Genomic DNA, 21,765 nt, shown 5'->3' with positions numbered 1-21,765 from the left:
AAACCAGCACAGAAACTGTGTGGGCAAGTTTGTGACAGTATTGTGCCCTTTAAGCAAGTTTCTTTTAGGTGGAGGAGGAACTTAAAGAAAAGGGGTTCTTCATCACACGTGATACAAACCAAACTGTACTTTCTAGGAAAGTTTCAGTCTTCAAAAGAGGGAAGTATTAAACTGTTTTAACACACCCCAAACAATATAAAAGACTATAATAAATCAAATTAATTTGTTAATAAATTTCACTTGATTATTACTGAGAATATGTCAGTATTTTTGAAAAGTAGACCTTTTTCACACTGTAATTCTATTTCTACGATTCAATCACTAAAGAAATAATTCTAATTATGGAAAAAGGCTTTATGCAAAAAATGTATGCTACAGCACTATTTATAATAACAAAACACTGGAAACAGAACATCAGGGGGACTACTATCCAATAAAAGAAGATGATTCAATAAGCCAGGAAAACTCCATCTGGTAGAATAGTATGTTGCCTTCAAATGATGTTTCTAGTTTCATATTCTTGTCTCAGTAGTGGTACGTTGCTAAAAATCTATCCTAAAGAAATAATCCAAAAACGCAGGGAAGTTCTCATTTGTAAAAATGAATAACCGGAAACATCCTAGTGTCCAATAACAGAAAAATAGTTAAGTAAGCTCCTAGTGGTTCTTCAAAATTCAGCTCAAGTGATACATCCCCTGGGAAATCTTCCCTGACCCTCGCCTAACCTACCCTCCCATGATGCCCTGTTTATCGCCCAAAATTGCACAACCCCAGGGTTCTTTATGCACATGCCAATCTAGGTACCTTCAAGACAGAGAACTTGACTTCTTTGACTTAGTATTCCTAAACCTAGTGCAATGCCTAGCACAAAGTTAATATTCATCCAAATGTCTGCATTATGTAAACTGGGTGGCTTAAACAACAGAGACTTATTGTCTCACAGTTCTGGATGCTAGAAATCTGAAATAAAGGTGTCAGCAGGGTAGGCTACTTCCGAGGGCTGTGAGGGAAACATCTTTTCAGGCCCCTCTTCTTAGCTTGTAAATGGCCATCTTCTCTATGTCTCTTCACCTCATATTCCTTCTATGTATGTCTCCACATTTCCTCCTTTTTAAAAAAAAATTTTTTTTTAATTAAATATTTTTCCTCTTTTTTTTTTTTGAGACAGACTGTCACTCTGTCGCCCAGGCTGGAGTGCAGTGGTACAATCTCAGCTCATCCCAACCTCCACCTCCCAGGTTCAAGCAATTCTCCTGTCTCAGCACCACCCCGTCCCCTCCCCGCCTCCTCACCCCAACTAGGATTACAGGTGCACACCACCACGACTGGCTAATTTTTTGTATTTTTAGTAGAGATGGGGTTTCATCATGTTGGCCAGACTGGTCTCAAACTCCTGACCTCAGGTGATCCGCCCACCTCAGCCTGCCAAAGTGCTGGGATTACAGGCGTGAGCCACCGTGCCCAGCCAATTAAATTTTTTTTGGAGACAGGGTCTCACTATGTTGCCCAGACCGGAGTGCAGTGGCTATTCATAGGTGCTATCCCACTACTGATCAGCAAGGGAGTTTTGACCTGCTCTGTTTCTGACCTGGGTCACTTCATCCCTCCTTAGGCAACCTGGTGGTCCCCCACTCCTGGGAGGTTATCATATTGATGCTGGTTCGGACACCCAATTGGCATAGCACACTACTGCCCAGAACCCCTGGGTTCAAGCCATCCTCACACTTCAGCCTCCTGAGTAGTTGGGACTACAGGCATGAACCACTGTGCCTAGCGAATTTCCTCCTTTTATAAAGACACTAATCATATTGGATCAAGGTCCACTCCACTGACCTCATTTTAGCTTGATTAGCTCTGTAGAGATCCCATCTCTAAATAAGGTGACAATCTGAGGTGCTGGGGATTAGGACTTCAACATATGAATTTGAGGACAGAGATAATTCAATGCACAATAATCAGAAAATGTGCATATTTATAAGAGTTCATAATTATACAGAAATGCCTACTTTATCACGTTTAATAGGGGAAAAGGGTAGGTATCAATGTATGTATACAGTAAGAATTCTTTTTCTTTTTTTTTAATTAAAAAATATTTTTTCAACTGGCCACTTGGTTGAAAAACTTTTTTTTTTTTTTTTTTTTTTTGAGACAGAGTCTCGCTCTGTGGCCCAGGCTGGAGTGCAGGGGCGCGATCTCGGCTCACTGCAAGCTCCGCCCCCCGGGTTCACACCATTCTCCTGCCTCAGCCTCCCGAGTAGCTGGGACTACATGCACCCGCCACCACGCCCGGCTAATTTTTTGTATTTTTAGTACAGATGGGGTTTCACCGTGTTAGCCAGGATGGTCTCGAACTCCTGGCCTCGTGATCCGCCCGCCTCAGCCTCCCAAACTGCTGGGATTACAAGCATGAGCCACCGCACCCGGCCAAAAAAGAATTCTTAATTTGGATTTTTTCAGATTTTTAAAAAGGTCCGTGACCACCCCCTAATTAAGAAACAATGATGGTGTATGATCTCAAATTTTTTTTAAGAGAAAAATATGTGAAGGTAATAAACCAAATTATTCATGATGTTTGCCTCTAGGTGATGGAATTATAGATGACTGGGATTATTTCTCAATTTTCCGTAACAATTTCAAATTACTTTCACCAGAAAAAACAAAAAAAAAAACAAAAAAAAACACCTTTCACCGGCTGGGCACAGTGGCTCACGTCTGTAATCCCAGCACTTTGGGAGGCTCAGGTGGGCGGATCACGAGGTCAGGAGATCAAGACCATCCTGGCTAACACGGTGAAACCCCGTCTCTACTAAAAATTTAAAAAATTAGCCAGGCATGGTAGGGGGTACCTATAGTCCCAGCTACTTGGGAGGCTGAGGCAGGAGAATGGCGTGAACCCGGAAGGCGGAGCTTGCAGGGGGATGAGACTGTGCTACTGCACTCCAGCCTGGGCAACAGAACGAGACTCTGTCTCAAAAAACAAAACAAAACAAAAATCTTTCATATTTTTTAAAAAAGTAAAAATGATATTTGAAAAGAGTTTAAAACATGTAAAAATGAATGTTGTTCACAAATAGCATGGTTGCAGACTGTAAAACAAGAAAATAAAATATTAAGAAAAGACAGGAAGGAAATACATCCTAATGCTCACGGAATTTATTAACAGGAGTTACAGGATGATTTGCGTGTGTCATCCTATTTTTTTGTGTCTTCCAAATTTTTCTATAAGCACTGTATTACTTTTATAACCACATCAAACCAGTCAATCTTATCACTTAAGAACATGTAGTTTAAGTATCTAGTTTTATATTAAATATTCAATATTAAGAACTGAATTAACAAAGTATGGTATAATAAGAAAATACAACATGCAGCTTTTAAATAGCCATGATAAAAGATACGGAGAAACAGGAAACAGCTTATAAGACAGTTTTGTGGAAAAAGTCAAAGATAAAAATACACACTTATTGGCTGGGTGCCAGCACTTTGGGAGGTCAAAGTGGGCGGATCACCTGAAGTCAGGAGTTCGAGACCAGCCTGGCCAACATGGTGAAACCCTGTCTCTACTAAAAAAAAATACAAAAATTAGCTGGCCATGGTGGTGAGCCCCTATAATCCCAGCTCCTCAGGAGGCTGAGACAGGAGAATTGCTTGAACCCAGGAAGCGGAGGTTGCAGTGAGCCAAGATTGAGCCACTTCACTCTAGCCTGGACAACAAAGCAAGAATCCGTCTTAAAAACACAAAACAAAACAAAACAAAAAAAACAAAAGCACGAAAACATACACATATTAATTACAACTGGTAAAATATATTCACATGTAGATGATAATCTGCAAAAGATGAAAATGTATCAAGAGTGGCACTATGCATTATTTTAAAAGATTCTTTAATATTATAACACTTCTCATGTAAAAGTACCTATGAAAATGTTCTTTGCTAAAGATACCTGTAAATTGTTTCACACTGTCTAAAACAGCTTAGAGCCATACCAAGAATCCACTACTGTACTAGAAAATGGCAGGCAAACTTGAGGTTTGTCAGGCTTCCCACAAACATTCCCATAATACTTCATTCAACTCATGGTTGGTTTCACTTTCACTGTGGGTGGATGTGCACATGGGTACAACCTTTCTGGAGGACAATCTGGCAGTATTTGTTAAATGTTCACTCTCTTTGAGCATTTCCACATCTGGGAATCTGTCCTATGAAAACAATTCCACACACGTACAAATACAAAGGTGGTGAGAACAATCACCTCATCTATCTAGGACACTGGGAGGCTGGGGGCTGTGAGACGGACAGTTTCAGTCAGAAAAGCTGTGGAGAGAGATCTAGAATAACTACTAAATTTAAAAACCTATGCAGTTATGATTTGTTGCCCAGTTTTTCTATTTTCTTTGATGTCTTTATTTTTGGCAATCAACCAGAAACAAGGGTGTGCTACAACTCTGCATGTTCCAATCATATGCATGCCAGCACGGATATGCTAACATACAGAATCAATTGAAATAAGCAGGTTTTAGATTGTTTTCTGTTTACCTCCTAACTTCATAAACAGAATTTAGAATATGGCAACTATTTAATTTGAAAACAGGCATGTGATGAGTCAATTTGAAAACAGTCATGGAATGAGAGTCATATGTGCATGACTCTGATATTTTTGCTTAAGTAAGAAATGTCCAGATTTTAGGTTTGGGCTCCTTGGGTTTGTTTCTTAAATAAGTTGTATTTTCATGCATCTATTCATGTTTTACACAGAGCGTTTTGGGTGCTGCTTTCTGACAACTTAAAGCAAGACAAATTTCTCATTACATATTGAGCCTCTTTATGGTTGACCCAAAGTCCAAAAATTCTGATCAGGTCAAGAATATAGGTTAAGCTAAACTTGGAATATAAGTTAAACTTGGAATACAAGAATATAAGTTAAGTTTTACTCTGGCTGTAAAGGAGCCAAAGTAAAAACACAAATAATTTCAAATCAAAGTGAAATTAACACTAGGTTTCACACTGTCTAAAACAGCTTATAGCCATACCAAGAATCCACTACTAGACTAGAAAATGAGAGGCAAACTTGAGGTTTGTCAGGCTTCCCACAAACACTCCCATAGTACTTCATTCAACTCATGGTTAGTTTCACTTCCACTGTGGGTGGATGTGCACACTGGACTACATCCAGTGCAACACTGTAGTGGGCAGTTTTCAGATTTAAAAAGATGAGAAAGGCTGGGCGCAGTGGCTCATGCCTGTAATCCCAGCACTGTGGGAGGCTGAGACGGGTGGATCACAAGGTCAGGAGATCGAAACCATTCTGGCTAACACGGTGAAACCCTGTCTCTACTAAAAATACAAAAAATTAGCCAGGCGTGGTGGCAGGCGCCTGTAGTCCCAGCTACTTAGGAGGCTGAGGCAGGAGAATGGCGTGAACCCAGGAGGTGGAGCTTGCAGTGAGCCGAGATCCCACCACTGCACTCCAGCCTGGGTGACAGAGTGAGTCTAAAAGTTATTTATGTTAGATATCCTCAGATGGAAATGCCTTTATGACCTCTGTTAATAATTTGTTTAGGGAGCATTAGGAGATATACCTAATGCTAAATGACGAGCTAATGGGTGCAGGAAATCAACATGGCACATGGATACATATGTAACAAACCTGCACATTGTGCACATGTACCCTAAAACCTAAAGTATAAAAAAAAAAAAAAAAATTTGTTTAGGGATCACTGTACATTCTGAACATTTTTTCTCTACCTCAAGCTAATGACAGCTACAGAGATGTGGAAAAAAAGATAAAAGAAGTTGGGTGAGCTGTGTAGCATCACACACAGCTCTCTTGTCCATCAGTACCCTTCACTGTGAGGTTTTCTGGAAGAATCTATAGGCAGTGTGTTCACACTCTAGGCACAGGCTATCCTGGGAGGGTGTCACTGAACAAGACCCAGTAAGTTTTCAGGGTTTTTTTTTTTTTGAGACAGGGTTTCAAAAGGTGAGACAGTCGTCTATTTGGAGAACTTTGATACATAAACACTGCCTCCTGTTTCTCCTTCATCTATGCCATTACAAGTTGAAAATTTTTGTTTTGTTTCGTTTTGTTTTGAGACAGGGTCTCACTCTGTTGTCCAGGCTTGAGTGCAGTGGCACGATCTTGGCCCACTTCTCACCTCTGTTTCCTGGGTTCAAGCGAGTCTCCTGCCCCAGCCTCCCAAGTAGCTGGGATTACAGGCATGCGCCACCACATTCTGCTAATTTTTTTTTTTTTTAAGTAGAGATGAGGTTTCACCACATTGACCAGGCTCGAACTCCTGACCTCAAGTGATCCACCCACCTCGGCCACCCAAAGTGCTAGAATTACAGGCGTGAGCCACCACACCCAGCTACAAGTTGACAGTTTTTAAGCCTAAACTCTCACCATTAACTGGATTAACAGTGCCTGAAAACAATGTTTAGAAAAATCATCCAAATTGGTAACATCAGACATTACTTTATAAAAGTATAATGTTATACTTGATTAGTAAACACTATACTTTGGTATGCAGAAATTTTCTGGTGAGACTTAGATAACCTTTAAAGGATGAGAATAAAGATGAGATTTAAAAGGAAAAGTAAACAAGAAGTAACACCTTTAGAGTAAAAATTACTTTTTCTTTTTTTTTTTTTTTTTTAAGACAGAGTCTCACTCTATCGCCCAGGCTGGAGCGCAATGGTGCAATGTCAGCTCACTCCACCACCAGGTTCAAGCGATTCTCCTGCCTCAGCCTCCCGAGTAGCTGGGATTACGGGCATATGCCGCCATGCCTGGCTAATTTTTGTATTTTTAGTAGAGACAGGGTTTCACCATGTTGACCAGGCTGATCTCAAACTCCTGACCTCAGGTGATCTACCCATCTCGGCCTCCCAAAGTGCTGGGATTACAGGTGTGAGCCACTGCCCCTGGCCAAATTTTTTTAAATGAAACAATATGCTGTTAAATAAATTCTCTAGACCTACAGCAATGGTTATATAAGATTAAAAGGCACAGGCAAGGGAGGAAAAACTTATATAGTATGCCTGAATTTCAAATTTGGGATGCGAGATTAGGGGGAAAAATCTAATAATCTCTCATTTAAAGAAACTCTATTAAATAAAAAGTATAAGTAGTCCACCACGAAAACACAGAGCAAGGACAGTGACCATGTGGACAGTGACCATGGGGGTGGATGGGAGGCTGGGGAGCAGGCAGTGACCACCCTTCCTCTGGGGTTCTTTCTAGCCACGTATGAGCCAAGGTAACCAGGGCACCAGCAGAACCTTCTCTAAATGGGATGAGCTCCAGTTCACAGGGCCAAGGCAGATACTCTGACGTGGGCCAGTGAGACTGAGTGGTCTTTCAACCTTTAAGCCTAATTCCCTACAGGTAAGGTAAGGTGCTTATTCAGTTTAGATTAGAGCTCTGCCAACAAGAACTTTTATAAGCATTCCACAACTCAGGCTAGTGGTTAATAGTACAGAACACAGTGGTTTCAGTGGGTGGCAAAGACCCAGGAGTCAAGAAATAGAAATCATAAGTGTAGTCAGATCTTTCAAGGAGGTTAAAGTAAAACGAAATTAGATAAGGGAGCAAAATTCAAGTTACAGACTTTACAAAGTAGAAAACCAACAAAATGATTTCCAATGTATATATTATATATCCCAAAGATCCAAGAAAGTCAAATAAACTACTTGAAACAATGTGGGAGCTTAATGGGTTGCTGTTATGGATTGAATTGGGTGCCCCCCAAAAGGATAAGCTGAAGTTCTAACCCCTATTATCTCAGAATGTGAACTTATTTGCAAATAAGGTCTTTGAAGATGATCAAATTAAGATGAGGTCATTACTGTGAGTCCTAATCCAATGTGACTTGTGTCTTATAGAATGGGGAAATTTGGACACAGAGACATGTACATAGAGAGACCACCCTAAGAAGATGAAAGCAGGGATTGGAGTGCTGCATCTGCAAGCTAGGGAACGCCAAAGATTGCCAGCAACTACCAGAAGCTAGGAGGGAGGTGGGGTGGATTCTCCCTCAGAAGGAGTGGTCCAAACTTACGACTCCACTTTCTCTCCTCCTTCTTTCTCTTTTTTTTTTTTTTTTTTTTGAGATGGAGTTTTGCTCTTGTTGCCCAGGCTAGAGTGCAATGGCATGACCTTGTCTCACTGCAAACTCCGCCTCCTGGGTTCAAGCAATTCTCCTGCCTCAGCCTCCCTCCTTCTCTATCTTGAAGCCACTCCAGTCAGGCTTTCCTTCAGCCACCCCACTACAATTGCTCTTATCAAGGTCCCTGGTGTTTTCCACATTGCTAAGCTCAAACGTCAGTTCTCACTCCTGGACTAATTTGATCCAGGATTTGAAATGTGAATCCTTTCTCCTTGACTTTGCTCAGCTTTCAGTAAAACACACACACACCCACACACACACACGAACACACAGATAAACACATACCTATTTCCTTCCTAACTTTCCGGCCACTCTTTCCCACATTCTTTTGCTGGCTTTTCCTCCTCTCCCCAGCTGTAATATTAGATAATCTACGGGCTCAGTCCTTGGGCCTCCTGTCTATATATATATAGATATACTTACTCTCTAGGGGCCCCATCCAGTCTCGTGGCTTCAATGACCTTCCAGGTGCTAGTAACTCCAGCAATCGTGGCTTCAATGACCTTCCAGGTGCTAGTAACTCCAGCAATTAACTTCCTGCCTAGATCTCTTGTTTTTTTTTTTTTTTTGAGACAGAGTCTCGCTCCATCACCCAGGCTGGAGTGCAGTGGTGCAATCTAGGCAACCTCCACCTCCCAAGTTCAAGCGATTCTCCTGCCTCAGCCTCCAGAGTAGCTGGAATTATAGGCGCCTGCCACCACACCCAGCTAATTTTTTGTATTTTTAGTAGAGAAAGGGTTTTGCCATGTTGGCCAGGGTGGTCTCGAACTCCTGATCTCAAGTGATCCACCTGAAATTATTTAGGCTCAGGTCCCCAGAAGACTGCAGTCTAATTGAAGGAAAACACATGAGTGTGCGCACGTGCACAAACACACAGATGTTAACTTACACAATGATATTCAAACTCAGTCTTCAAAGAAATGCATTATATATAAATGTAAACAGATATAAAGCCATAAAACTAGTAAAGATTAGGGTGACTGGACAACATCCATGTGGGTGAGGGTAGTGAAAAATCCATTCACAACTTTACTTAGGTACAACATTACCTTTCTGATGGGCAGTTGGGCATTAACAGCACCTAGAATAAACATACTTTGACCCAGTGATTTCACTTCTAAGAATTTATCCTAAAAAGATAATAGGGAGGAAAGAGAGTCTAAAGATAGCTATAAAAGATGTTCACTATAGTGCTGGTTATAAGAGGAAAAACAAAACAAAACAAAAAAACAGAAAAAACAGAAATGCTCATTTAAAGGGGGAGTACATCATCATCATCATTATTATTATTATTGAGGCAGGGTCTCACTTTGTCACCTAGGCTGCAGTGGCACGATCTCAGCTCACTGCAGCCTTGACTTCTGGGGCTCAGACAATCCTCTTGCCTCAGCCTCCTGAGTATCTGGGACTATAGGCACTCACCACCATGCCTGGCTAACTTTTTAAATTTTTTGTAGAGACAAGAGTCTCGCTATGTTGCCCAGGCTGATCTCGAACTTCTGGGCTCAAGCGATCCTCCCACCTCGGTCTAGTACAGTGGTGGGATTATAGGCACGAGCCACTGTGCTTGGCCTATTAATCATTTTTGACTAACTGGAATAATGGAATACTTTATAGCCATTTTCAGTAATGTTTTCCTGAGGATTAACAAGAACTAGCTTGTAAAGATGTACCCAGTATAATGTTGAAATTTTTTTAAGCAGGTCATAGAACAGCATTTAGGTGTGATTTCGTTGATACAAAATTGTGTGTCATGAATATTGAGTGTGTGTATGTGTGTGCAGTGAGAGAGGATGTTTAGTGAAAAGTAATTTATCTCTGGGTGATGGCATTTTAAATGATTTTTACCTTCACCAAGTCCTGTATTATTTGCATTTTTTTCTTGAATGAGTTTGTTTATCAGGAAAATCAATAAAGCTACTCATTAAAACAACCATTTATGGAGAAAAGGAGAGAGAGATGGCTGTAGAAGGAGAAGAATCTGGGATAAAGAGAGAGTTTGGGGTAGCTGTTGTTTTACAATAGGAGAGATGAGAATATTGACGAGGAAAAGAACCAGAAGAGAATGTCACACGGAGCACAGACTGTAGGCCACGCAGTCTGAGTATGCTGAGGGGACCTAGAAATGGATGAGTTGGTTCCTACCCTCAGGCAAGAGTAATAAGTGTCCACAAATGTAAAAATAATTCCAGATGAGTGACACGGGAGCTACAGAAGGCAGAGGAGCACTGCGAGCTGGAAGGGTCTGGAAAGGAATGCCAGAGGAGAGGCGTCATCTCAGCTTCCCAGGTGGGTCAGATTTCTCTGCACAGACATGGGTGGTAAGAAAAGTGCCGCCTGCTGAAAAGAAAGCAGACTATACAGATCAACAGGGGTGAAAATTGATGAGGTTAGAAAATTAAGCTGGGGCTTATGGTAAAGAGGCTGGAAGTAGGTAAGAACTTTGTATTCAGGAGGAATTTTGGGAGGGGTGTGCAGTGACCCACTCCTAACAGTGCTCTGGACATATTAAAACCCAGCAGCTGCTTGTTGGACTTACAGATTGAAAGGATTTGACATGGAGGCAGGAAAAGCCCAATGAAAAAGCTAATGTGGCAGAGATCTGAGCTAAGATTGTGAATGAAAACAGTGGCAACAAATAGAGTGATATGAAAGGCATCACGGTAGGGGTCTATATATAATATGAAACATTTGGCAGCTACAACTGCAGTAAACCTACTCTAGACAAGATTGAGCTGATTATATGAGGTTATGCTGTTAATATTCTGCATTAAGCATTTTGCTCAACTGCCGCATTTTATAAACAGGTGCATCCTCCTCGCTTCCCTGGGCAATTTACTTTTGAGCTGGGTATAGGAAAGTGCAAAGGTAATTAACAGTTCTCAGGAAAACCCAAAAGCCAGGAGACAGCTTTAGTGCCTCATTAGAAAGAACTGAATTTATAAGACAAGTCCCAGGCAACAATCATTATTCTTAAGGTGAAAAATAAACAGACCCATAAATGAGGGGTGAGGAGGTAAGGGGTGGGAGGAAAGGAAGGGAGAAGCTAAGGAAGGGAAAATCAAGAGAAAAAGGTTTGCAATACAATTTTTACAAAATGATATGCCTTAGGAAAGCATCTATATTTCTCGAAATACTACTAAAAATTCTAAATACAGATTAGGGGCCAGGGAAATACAAAAGGTTAGCCAGAAAAGGCTATCCACAGGTGTCCAACCCTTTGAATGAGGGGAGTTTTTTGCTTATCTGTTGTGACAGATGTCATGAAAATTATGCACAGACTTTTTTTTTTTTCTTTTTAGCTCATCAACTATCATTAGTGTTAGCATATTTTATGTGTGGCCCAAGACAATTCTTCTTCCAATGTGGCCCAGGGAAGCCAAAAGGCTGAACACCCACGCTTCAGACACTTAAAAATAGAAAAATTCAGATAAAAAATGTAATTCTCAACAAACCTTCAAGTTCAACCATCAAAAACAGCTTAACCATGCCAAAATAAGATCGAAATATTTATAAGTAATACTGGTAGAAACTTGATTTGTGCTCTGCTGATTGATACAAATTTTATACATTCTTTTGTAGTCTATTTTTACCTTCAAATAAAAATTATAGGTAATATGGGATATTTCATTAAATGTCGAGTGAAAAAATCCAGAGAGACAAGATAAATAGCCTCATTATCATTTATTAGGTAAAATGTGAATTTTTAGACTCTCTGACTGGAACTTCAGAAACTTCCTTATGTTAAGAGCCTAAACTATTAAAAAGCCATCTGTAAGACTCAAAGCCATACATGCTTGGTGTGGGTCGCCTAATTTCTTTTTGGAAGACTTTCTGCTATCAGCAGTGTCTCCTTGGACCTCTATGGGCAACTTGCCCTTAGGCGGTGAAATGAGAGGCACACTGCCTCAGGAACTCCTTCAGTATAACAACAATTTTTATGGCTGTTTTAAATTCCAAAAGTGTTTAAAGTCCTAGTAAAGTTTCAAAATATACTCTAAGAGAATTCACTTCAGCTCCAGGTTTCACGAAATATACGCTTCATGTTCAAACCCCACAATGCTGCACAGATGAATGCCTCCCCCAACATAAGAAGCTTCAGGAGTTGTACATGTAGAAGGTTGAGCAATAATCATCTATCTGCCCCACACAGGGGGAGCTCTTGGGATAACTCTCCAAAGAGAACCAGTGAAACATAAATCTTTTGCAACTGCTGCAGTCTTTCTAAGAATCCCATCTTTCCCGTCATAGAAAGCACTGTGATACTAAGCATTATGAACACTGCTCTAAAACCACAAAATCTGTGGGCCTTCCATCTTGACTTTTGATCTACATAGGGAGCTATTGAAAAGTACAGTGCATAAGCCCTGTGGCTGACTCTTAAGAGTTAAAATACTAAGACAGTGTCTAGTAAATAGTTGAGGAATCAACCAAGATAATCATAAGCGTCACACAAAATGGGATTCATAACACCCAATCAGGATGAATGAAGAAGTGTATTCCACCAACAAAGCAAACTCCAAAAGTTAAATCAACTTACCAACAAGTACTTGGTGTACTCAGAGAAAAAAATGTCCCAGCATATCTATAAATAATATACCCCATACACTATAATATAAAATCCACTGATTTGTTGTTTTTCTCTAAGAGACCTCATGAATGAAGCTTAATTGACCAACCTTAATTTAACAAAGTTGTTGAAACTAAGTCTTTTTTTTTTAAATTAGGAGACAGGGTCTCACTATGTTGCCCAGGCTAGACTTAAACTCCTGAGCCCAAGTACTACTCCTGCCTCAGCTTCCTGAACAGCTAGACTACGGCATATGCCACTGCACCCAGCTTGCTTGAAAAAAATCTTATGAAGTCAACTGACAGCTTTTCTATATAAAAATCTCTGGCCAGGCACAGTGGCTCACACCTGAAATCCCAGCACTTTGGGAGGCCAAGATGGGAGAATAACTTGAGCTCAGGAGTTTAAGACCAGCCTGGAAAACAAGATAAGACCCCATTTCTACAAAAAATTTAAAAATTAGCCAGGTGTGGTGGCACAGGCCTGTTATCTCAGCTTCTTGGGATGCTGAGGTGAGAAGATTGCTTGAGCCTGGGAGGTTGAGGCTGCAGTGAGTCATGATCACACGACAGCACTCTAACCTAGGTGACAGAGTGAGACCTTGTCTCAAAAAAACAAACCAAACAAACACACAAACAAACAACAACAAAAAAAACTCTTACAAATTCACAATTTCCAGGAAGGTGAAGACTTTGAAAGGAAAATGTGCACAAAAAATTCACAGGCATTTCACATACACACAGAATAAAAATACAAAGGCTAAAAACATACAAAATATTCAGCCTTTTTTATAATCAAAGAAGAATAAAATGATAAGATAAAATGTTTTTATCAAGTTGAAAGTTTAAAAACCAAGAATAATCAATACTGACAAAAAGGCAAGACAACAAATTCTCATGTATTGCTGGCAAAATTTCTGGGAGGCAATTTGGCAATATGTGTCAAAAGTCTGAAAACTATAAATAAATATCTTTTGACTCAGTAATTCCATTTCTCTTCAAGGAAAGTAACCTCAAGTGTGAAATTAATGTACAAAAAATGTTTGTTCAAGCATTACATATAAAAATAAAAAACTAGAACCACCTAAAGGTTCAACACTATGGAAACAGCTTAATAAACATATAACTATATCTACTCAGTGTAGCTCTATGTTTTAAATATAATGATTTTGAAAATTGAGTAGAATGGGAAAACTCTCATATTATTAGGGGACAAAGTTATAAAACAGCATGAAGAGTATGATGTCCATTGTGTATACAAAAAACATATATAAGAAATAGTGGTTACCTATGGGTAGAAAGACTGGAGAGGATTATCTTCTTTTCTGCTCATTTCTTATATTATCTGCTTTTCTACAACGAATATGTATTAATTTTGCTGGCAAAGTACTTTATCCTTAATAACCTAATGAGGCAGGTACTATTAATATCCTCATTTAAAAAATTTTTATTTATTTATTTATTTATTTTTGAGATAGGGTCTCACTCTGTCACCCAGGCTACAGCACACTGGTACGATCACATCTCACTGCAGCATTGATCTCCTGGGCTCAAGTGATCCTCCTACCTCAGCCTCCCAAGCAACTAGGACCATAGGTATGTGCCACCACACTTGGCTAATTTTTAAAAATTTTTTGTAGAGATGTGGTCTCACCATGTTGCCCAGGCTGGGCTTGGATTCTTGGCCTCAAGCAATCCTCCCACGTTGACCTCCCAAAGTACTGGGATTATGGGTGTAAGCCACCACACCTAGCCTATTCCCATTTTGAATAGAGGAAACTGGGGCACCAGGGTTAAGTAGCTTGCCCAAGGTCACGCAGTCATGGAGCCCAGATTCATCCAAAGTTGACCTGCCTCCAGAGCCTGATTTCTTAATCACTTTGCAAATATTCACACTAAAAAAAAAATTAGGCTTGGTGCGGTGGCTCACACCTGTAATCCCTGCACTTTGGGAGGCTGAGGTGGGCAGATCACTTGAGGTCAGGAGTTTGAGACCAGCCTGGCCAGCATGGTGAAACACCATCTCTACTAAAAATACAAAAAATTAGCCAGGCTTCATGGCAGGCACCTGTAATCCCAGTTACTCAGGAGGCTGAGGCAAGAGAATTACTTGAACCCAGGAGGCAGAGGTTGCCATGAGCCGAGATCGCTCCACTGCACTCCAGCCGGGGCCACAGAGCGCAACTCTATCTCAAAAAAAAAAAAAAAAAAATTAAAGCAATGTGTCAGAAAATCTATAATTACATGCACTACAAATTCTTCAAGAAAGAGGATCTAAGTGGGCCAGAATTTTCAGAGCAAATAGGGAGGGGGAATTTCAGGGCAAACTGGGAAGCTGATAGTTCCCTCCTTTCAGGTTGTGTCTTTGTACTCAGATTATCTGAAAAGTCACCTATTCCCTTCTCTATCACCATTCTCCCTCCCTTCAACACAGACACAAACAAATAGCATTATTGAAATCTTAACGCCGCATGTGGCAGCACTCCCCTGCCTCTGTCCTGGCCTACCCAATTCCCTGAGAATTCCTTTCCTGCTTCAAAGGCCAAGGTAGGTCCCATCAATAACCCCTCAGAATTCTATGCAGACGTAAAAATGTAACTCACATTCTAGGATAAAATAATATCTTTTCCATTTTACTTCCAAATAGAAATGCATACAATTTTCCCCTAAGGAAGTTACAAGGTAGTTTAGATGAAAACAAAGTAAGTTCTTTTGTTTTGCAAGAGTGAATCTAACAAAAGATACTCTTACCAAGGAAGGAGACAAGTGAGGATGAGCTCCTTCAATGAGAAAGACTTACTGAAGCAGACCCCAAAATGAAGGTCAATTGCTTTTTTTATAAAATAAGATTTTTGACCGGGCGTGGTGGCTCATGCCTGTATTCCCAGCACTTTGGGAGGCCAAGGCAGGCAGATTACCTGAGGTCAGGAGTTCAAGAACAGCCTGCCAAACATGGTGAAGCCCCATCTCTACTAAAAATACAAAGAAATTAGCTGGGCATGGTGGCAGGTGCCTGTAATCCCAGCTACTCGGGAGGCTGAGGCAGGAGAATTGCTTGAACCCAGGAGGCGGAGGTTGCAGTGGGCCAAGATCGCACCATAGCACTCCAGCCTGGGTGACAGACAGTTTTCATATATCCTTTGAAAAAGTTATAAGGTCTCCAATTTGATGAAATACTGTGTTAAACTATAATTATTTGAAAAGTACTGTATGAACCTTAAAAAATGTTCATATCTTGCACCCAGTACTTTAATTTTTGGTAATTCATCTTTAAGAATTAATTGGATAGAGTACAAAACATTCACGTACAATACTTTGTGTTTTTTAAATGACATTCCAGAGGCTTCCTTAACGTCTAATAATAGGAAACCAGTAAAATTATGGCATATTCATATGATAAAATATTTTGCAGTTATTAAAAATTGTTTTAAAAAAATTAACAACAGAAAATGCTCAGAAAAAATACTAAATGAAAAAAGTGATAAAACTGCTCTTATATATTTTACTTCAAAAAGCATATATATTAGAAATTATAGCCAGGTATGATGGCCCATGGCTGTAATCCCAACACTCTGGGAGGCCAAGGTGGGAGGATCACTTGAGGCCAGGACTTTGAAACAAGTCAGGGCAACATAGTAGGATTTTTTGTTTTCACAAAAAAGAATTTTTTTAAAAATTAGCTGGGCATGGTGGCACATGACTGTAGTCCTACTTGGGAAGCTGAGGCAGGAGGATCACTTGAGCCCAGGAGTTTGAGCGAGCTCTGATAGCACCACTGCATTTCAGCCTGGGTAACAGACTAATACCTTGTCTCTAAAAAAAAAAAACAAAAACAAAACAAAACAAAAACTAAAAACTCATCTTGGTGGTCAATACGTGGGGGTACTCATGTACTTTTCTACAATGTAAAAACATCTCTAAAAATAAATAAAACAGCTCCAGTAACTTACGAGATTTGTTAAAACAGAAAGTCTGTTATGGGAATTGCCCAAAGATAACCTTTTTATTGTCTTATGCAACAGACTTTGTTCTGTCTCCAAAACAAAATGCAATATATTAAATATGAAAGACAGAACAGAGGCATGTGAAGCCCACTCAGATCAGGACTTAAAATGGTATTGGTGGCCGGGCGCGGTGGCTCACACTTGTAATCCCAGCACTTTGGGAGGCCGAGGCGGGCGGATCACAAGGTCAGGAGATCGAGACCATGGTGAAACCCCGTTTCTACCAAAAATACAAAAAATTAGCCGGGCGTGGTGGCGGGCGCCTGTAGTCCCAGCTACTTGGAGAGGCTGAGGCAGGAGAATGGCGTCAACCCGGGAGGCGGAGCTTGCAGTGAGCCGAGATTGCACCACTGCACTCCAGCCTGGGCAACAGAGCGAGACTTCGTCTCAAAAAAAAAAAAAAAAAAAAAAAAAAATGGTATTGGTATTTCAGAAGCAATCTAGTTAGTGTAATCAGTCACTGTGATTCCTATATATGTCCTATATGTGTTAAGACTGTATTATTCAGCATTTACCAGTTGGAGGTGCTTCACTCCAGCCGCCTATCCTGCAGCACGGAGATGTCTTTGTGTCTAAGGCAGACAGATAGAAGCCATCAGACAGCTTGTATTACGTGTCTGGAAAAAACTGTTTATTATTCACCCATCTCTGCTACAAATAAATTTCAATAACCTTGACTCTGTAAAAACAGTTTAACCCCAAAAGAAGATAAACACTGTAAACTTCCTTTATTTTTATTTTTATTTATTTATTATTATTATTATTATTATTATTTTGAGATGGAATCTCACTCTGTTGCCCAGGCTGGAGTGCAGTGGCGTGATCTCAGCCCACTGCAACCTCCACCTCCCGGGTTCAAGCGATTCTCCTGCCTCAGCCCCCTCAGTAGCTGGGATTACAGGCATGCCCCACTATGTCTGGCTAATTTTTGTATTTTTAGTAGAGACAGGGTTTCACCATATTGGCCAGGTTGGTCTCGAACCCCTGAACTCAGGTGATCTGCCCACCTTGGCCTCCCAAAGTGCTAGGATTACAAGTGTGAGCCACTGCGCCCGGCCCATTTCACTTTTAAAACTAGCACTGGTTATCTCTAATGAGCTTGTGGAGTACAGTAGAACATAAATATTATAAGTTATATTTGTATGATATGAATTGTACAAAACTCAGTGTGACAACTACTCAATTTATTAGACAAGCTTCCAGGGATGTAAAGATTCAATAACATCATTTCTCATACTCTATTCACAAAAGTCTGGGTTGAATGTTGTTGATTCATTTCTGCAGCCGTGTGAAGTTCAAACAAACTACAATATATTAGAGAGCTTATCTAATATATTAGAGAGCTTATACTGCTACCATATTTTAATAATATTCCTGATTTTCTTTTATGAATGAAACCAAAGCCTCTTTATTTAGCAAATGATACTGAGTTGTTATGAGTGAATGTGAACTGCTAAAAAAACCTGAATTCTAAATTATTAACATCAGCTCTGCAATGGACACATGTTGGCTTAACATGAAGCCATGAATCTCTTACTTCTCACTGTTGTATCACTTGGGTAACTACATAACTTCCTACAAACAGCGCATAATACTGCAGCACATAAGAAATCTCATCTCTCACTAATTCTATTCTCTCCCATCAACTAATGTACTCTTATATCATATGTGCCTTTATGTGAAAGGCACATATGATACCTGAAACTGCTTATCCCAATTTCAAAAAGTTCAGTTTCTTCCAAGGTATATGTAAATCTCAAGGAACTATTAAAAAAAACTCTCCTTTGAATTCCAAACACCAAGTCAAGTGCGGTGGCTCACTCCTGTAATCCCAGCACTTCAGAAGGCAGAGGCAGACGGATCACTTGAGGTCAGGAGTTCGAGACTAGCCTGGCCAATATGGCAAAACCCTGTCTCTACAAAAAAAAGAATAAATAAATACAAACATTAGCCGGGCATGATGGCACATGCCTGTAATCCCAGTTACTCAGGAGGCTGCGGCAGGAGAATCACCTGAATCCGGGAGGCAGGGGTTGCAGCGAGCTATGATCAGGTTACTGCACTCCAGCCTGGGTGACAGATGGAGATTCTGTCTCAAAAAAAAAAAAAAAAAAAAAAAAAGGAATTCCAAAATACCGATATAGTATTAGTACATTCCAGTAAGTGTAGATATGGTGACTCTGAGATAATTATTTCATTTCTTTCTCTCCCTCTCCACTCTCTTATTCTGAAATGATCCTAAGTAGCAAATTTAATAAAAAAAAAACTTGAGAGAAAAATAACCTCATTTAAAAAAAGAAAATTGGCTGGGTGCGGTGGCTCACGCCTGTAACCAGCACTTTGGGAGGCCGAGACAGGTGGATTGCCTGGGGTCAGGAGTTCGAGAGCAGCCTGGCCAACATGGTGAAACCCCGTCTCTACTAAAAATACAAAAATTAGCCAGGTGTGGTGGCAGGCATCTGTAATCCCAGCTACTCAGAGGCTGAGGCAGGAGAATCACTTGAACCTGGGAGGCAGAGGTTGCAGTGAGCTGAGATTGCGCCATTGCACTCCAGCCTGGGCGACAAGTGAGACTTTGTCTCAAAAAAAAAAAAAAACTTGCTAATCTATAAGGTATTTTTGAAACTTCTCCTGTTTTAATAGTTACTTATCTAAGTTGCTTTGGCATATAAATATTGTCTATATTCTCTCTCTTAAAAAGAAAAAAAGTCAGGATCTAGGAGAATTGGAAAATTATATTTAAAAACTTTAAGTAAAAAAAGAAAAAATTTGTTAATTGATATTATAATAACTACATTATTATCCAAATTCATCAATGTCAAGTAAGTTTCCTGTCTCTGTGATCATGATCTTTCAGGTATCATTTTTCTCATATCTAGTGTGCTATAGGAAAAGGCTGTCTGGATACTCAGTTTGGAAACATGAGGAAGAGCCCCAATAGGGCAATTTCTAAAAGACTGCCACAAAGGGAAAGTGAATGATTTGAATAAAAAGTAATACTTTATTTCTTAGAATGTATGCTCCCCAGGATATATTCCAAGGATAATATTTAATCGATTTTATACAGTAGCAGCATGGTTCTAGAAACATTAGAAATACTACTGTCAGCTTTCTTTGTCCATAATAATTCAGCAGAGTAAATGTTTATGGAAAGAAGACAGAGCCTGATACGTCTCCTTATAACTGTCATAATGTTTAAATAAAAACCACCCTGAGCTGGGCACAGCAGCTTGTACCTGTATTTCCAGCTCCTCAGGAGGCTGAGGCAGGAGGATTGCTTCAGGCCAGGAGTTCAAGACCAACTTGTGCAACATAGCAAGACTCTATCTCTAAAAATATTTTTTAAAATTAGCTGAGCATGTGGCACACACCTGTATAGTCCTAGCTACTCAGGAGTCTGAAGCAGGAGGATCACTTGAGCCCAGGAGTTCAAGGCTGAGTGAGCTTAAAACAACCCTAACCCTTACAAGGCTGGTGAAATCCTTAGATGGCAGTGGAAATAGAGGCTACAGGACTGAACCAAGAATGGACACTGAAGAGTTCAGTCCTCTGGCACAGAAGCTTTAAATTAACCTGAGGCTCCTCTGAGTTATGCTGGTTTTATGGACACTGAGGGGATGAATTTAAAGATATGTTCAGCCAGGCGTGGTGGCTCATGCCTGTAATCCCAACACTTTGGGAGGCCGAGGTGGGCGGATCACCTGAGGTCGGGAGTTCGAGACCAGCCTGACCAACATGGAGAAACTCCATCTCTACCAAAAATACAAAATTAGCTGAGCCTGGTGGCACATGCCTGTAATCCCAGCTACTCGGGAGGCTGAGGCAGGAGAATCACTTGAACCCGGCAGGCGGAGGTTGCGGTGAGCCGAGATCACATCATTGCACTCCAGCCTGGGCAATAAGAGTGAAACTCCGTCTCAATTAAAAAAAAAAAAGACATGTTCATTTTAAGAAGACAAAAATAAGGTGAACTCTGAACCAACAGGACACGAAGCGCCTATGCCACAGGTGTGCACACCCCTCCACGCTGCCCAAGGTTGTCTGTCACCCCTTTTGCATGTCAAATATGGGGGTGGCGGGGCATGGCAGGAGTAGCTGCCCATGGTGCTGAACCCCAGGACACAGCATAGGCCAAGAACTAGCCAAGACCATGACACAGCTCCTCAGTGGAATTTCACACTGTGATGGTTAATATTGAGTGTCAACCTTATTGGATCGAAGGATGCAAAGTATTGTTCCTGGGTGTGTCTGTGAGCATGTTGCCAGAGGAGATTAACATGTGAGTCAGTGACTGGAAGAGGCAGATCCACCCTCAATCTGGGTGGGCACCATCTAATTAGCTGCCAGCTCAGCTAGAATAAAGCTGGCAGGAGAAGATGGAAGGGCAGACTTGCTGAGTCTTCCAGCCTTCATCTTTCTCCCGTGCTGGATGCTTCCTGCCCTCAAACATCAGACTCCAGGTTCTTCAGCTTTTGGACTCTTGGATTTACACCAATGATTTGCCAGGGGCTCTTGGGCATTTGGCCACAGACTGAAGGCTGCACTGTCAACTTCCCTACTTTTGAGGTTTTGGGATTTGGACTGATCCACCACTGACTTCCTTGCTCCTCAACTTGCAGACAGGCTACTGTGGGACTTTAACCTTGTGAACCAATTATCCTTAATAAACTCCCTTTCATATCTACATATATCCTATTAGTTCTGTCCCTCTAAAGAACCCTAATGCACACATATATTCTACTTTTCCACAGTTATAGCCCAAAATCATTACCAATTTTCCCCATAATTTCCACTTATTATTTTCACCATTAAAAATGATTCATGTCTTAGTAGTTCTGGCTGCTATAACAGAATACCATAGACTCAGTGGCTTAAACAACAAACATTCATCTCTCACAGTTCTGGAAGCTAGAAAGTCTAAAATGAAGAAACCAGAAGATTTGGAATCTGGTGAGGGCCCATTTCCTGGTTCATAGAACACCATCTGCTCACTGTGTGCTCACATGGTGGAAAGAGGCCTAGA

This window comes from Hylobates moloch, unplaced genomic scaffold (genome assembly GCF_009828535.3).
Source record: "Hylobates moloch isolate HMO894 unplaced genomic scaffold, HMol_V3 SCAFFOLD_2, whole genome shotgun sequence".
In the NCBI taxonomy this organism is placed as follows: Eukaryota; Metazoa; Chordata; class Mammalia; order Primates; family Hylobatidae; genus Hylobates; species Hylobates moloch.
The sequence above is the reverse complement of the archived record's forward strand: the minus strand, read 5'-3'. Positions refer to the sequence as shown.